The 2,862-nt window shown below is 42.3% G+C and overlaps 1 non-coding gene across 1 annotated transcript; it reads left to right on the top strand.

The window, feature by feature from the left end:
• On the top strand, positions 1-107 carry LOC120252012. Its single transcript, XR_005533566.1, has one exon. It is a non-coding gene; the product is annotated as a small nucleolar RNA R71 (small nucleolar RNA).
• The last annotated feature ends 2,755 nt before the right edge of the window (positions 108-2,862 follow it).

Genomic DNA, 2,862 nt, shown 5'->3' with positions numbered 1-2,862 from the left:
AATCCGTGTTGTGGACACTTACGCAAGAGATCCTTGAATCGCTCCCACGTCTTAAATAAGGATTCAAGCTCCATCTGAACAAACGAAGATATCTCATTACGAAGCTTTCCCGATTTTCTCGTTGGGAAGTATCTTGCAAGGAAAGCTTCAATTGGATGACATGCATTGTAACATGGAATGTTTTGTTGTCGTGAAGTAACAATTCTATCAACCTTTTTACTGAGAGCTTCGACCTGAAAATATAGAGCAATGACTGGGTCAATCATCATTTAAAATCTTTGTAAGAAAAAGTAAAACATAACAAAAGAAAACAAATGAGAATGATGGAAGAATAAGAAAGTGTGAAATAGAATGAATGATAAATAGCTAAGAAAACAAAGTGCAAAGTATCTCTAAACGCCTACTCCCCGGCAACGGCGCCAAAAACTTGACACGATCCCCTTGGGTATATCCCGCAAGTGCACGGGTTTGTCGAAGTAATAATCCCGGATGAGCGGGTATCAAATTCACAGGGAAAAGGGAATAAACACACTTAATCCGCTTCTTAGCTATGTGAAAGATCAATAGTGATAAGTGTGACAATGATTCAATTCTCAAAAATAAAATCAACACGTAAGAGAGCACGAGTAGAGGAGAAGGTAAGGCAATCGATAAAGATGGGGTACTCGGATAATGCTCCGCCTAGGACGATCGCTTCAAGTGCAAGAACCCTCTATTATGCTTCCTAATTAATGTAATAGTGAGTCATGGAAATCCTTCATTACATAGTCCCAAATCTAAGGTCAACTATGCCTAACTCTATATATGTCCCGGAGGAGAAATCAAACAATCTCAACACCTCGCACTCGCATAGAGTTGCAATGAGCTCTTGGGATTCCAAGTGATAAATGTCTTCCTAATTATAGACCTAACCCTTTTGTCCAGGTGGAAGGTCCCTAACCATGATTAAGCCCTAGATACTAAGATCACCTCAACGCTTCACTCCGTTGCACTAGCAACTAAGCCTCAGCGGAGGGTCATCCCTTAGACCATTTACTCTATTATGGCAGCAAAGAACTCAAGGAACGGAGGTAGAATCTATCACGTCGGAGGGGAAAGGGGACGCTCTTGTACCTCTCGACTCACCCTCTCAACCCTCTCCAACCTAGCTTTGTCTAAACTTGTGGTGTGTCACTCACTCACAAGGTTACCAACAAGAACTCTCAACCCTAGTGTCACTCTACGGGAAATGTTCATACAATCAAGCATTCAAGGTTGGAACTCACAATAAACATCAATTAATTGAAAGCATAATAAAGAGATTCAATGAAACGAATACATCCTAGGGTTCACAAATACCCAAGTACCCACTAGGAGTTTAGCTCTCCATGGAGCTAAATACAATCAAAGAAATAGAATGTAAAAGCAATGAATCCATAGAAAACCCCCCCGATGGTCCTGTTAATGATCTTGTGGAGAGTCCTCTCCTCGTCGCAAAGGATCCTTTGTCCAGCCTAGGATACACCTCCCCGGATCGGTGCCTACGAAAGCTCTTCCAATAATCTTCTTCCAAATGACGCGCGCTGTCAGAGCCATACAACCTCTCCAAAACCCTAGACAATACCCCTCAAAACCCTAGCCGAAGCCCTCTCTTAAGTTGGGGAAAAGATGGAGAAAAGAATACTGAAATCGGGGCTAAAACAGCTTTAAATATGGCTGGAGTCGGGCGACTACACGGCCCTGTGGATTTTTCACACGCCCATGTGGAATTTCCACACGGGCGTGGATAATTTCCACATGTCCGTGTGGATTCTCTGAATTCCTGTTTTCTGGCTGGCTATGAACAGAGCTGCTATAGTACTTTGCTACAATGCTGCTTTCATCGGGGTAACGCAAATGGGCACACGTTCACGTCGTGGGTCACTTGCTTCTTCAATGATAGACAAGTTGGTGGAGCTTTTGTTCTATGTGCATAAGTCGGAATGCTCGAGTGTGACTGCCCTTGTGCCCCTCCAAATGGATGTGCCAACTCGAATATGAGGAGGTTGGCACACACTCTAGCATCTCACACCCGACTTATGTCTTCGCGTTTGAACCTTAGCAAGATTTCCTCCAAATCTGTGCATTATGATCCACATTGGTTTCTTTCCTTCATACTCGGCCTCACAACCTTACCTGCATGAAAGTAACATAAAAACACACATATTAGTGTAAAAACCTGAGAAAAGTAATGCTCAACATAAGGAAAGAATGCTTCGCATTCATATCACACAAACACTTATCAAACATCCTTAAGGGATTCCTTTAGGTTGATCTTAGTGTTGCTAGGGAGTGACCCCGGAAGCCTCTCCTTGATCAGTTTGGACATTTGAGCCATATGATGCTCTAAATTTCACACTGTGGTATTTGTGTTCCTAATCATATCTTCATGGTTTAGAAGATGACTTCCTATACTCTTCATAAATTGGCCTAGCAACCTGGTGAGTTCAACAATTGAATTTGAGGAGGACAAGAATTGTGATATTTGTGTGCTCTGTGGGGGAGCTCTATTTTGTTGTTGTCCTTGCCCTTGTAATAATTGGATCCATGAGAAGTTAGCGTGATTTCTCCATCCGAGATTATAAGTGTTGCTATACTGGTTGTTCTGGAATTGGCGATTCTGTGCAAGAAAATCGACCTGTTTAATTTGTCTAATACCCATATCAGTAGAGCCACAGGTCTCACATGGAGGAACCCAACTATAACCAAAAGGTTCATTAACTAGGGTAATTGACTGCATTGAAATCCAATCTCTTCATGATGGCTTCAACCTATATAGCCAAGGTGGTAACAACATCAACTTTGTAAATTCCAGCAGCTTTCCCCGGTGATAAGTGCTTGTGT

This window comes from Dioscorea cayenensis, chromosome 20 (assembly GCF_009730915.1).
Source record: "Dioscorea cayenensis subsp. rotundata cultivar TDr96_F1 chromosome 20, TDr96_F1_v2_PseudoChromosome.rev07_lg8_w22 25.fasta, whole genome shotgun sequence".
NCBI lineage: Eukaryota > Viridiplantae > Streptophyta > Magnoliopsida > Dioscoreales > Dioscoreaceae > Dioscorea > Dioscorea cayenensis.
The sequence above is the reverse complement of the archived record's forward strand: the minus strand, read 5'-3'. Positions and strand labels throughout refer to the sequence as shown.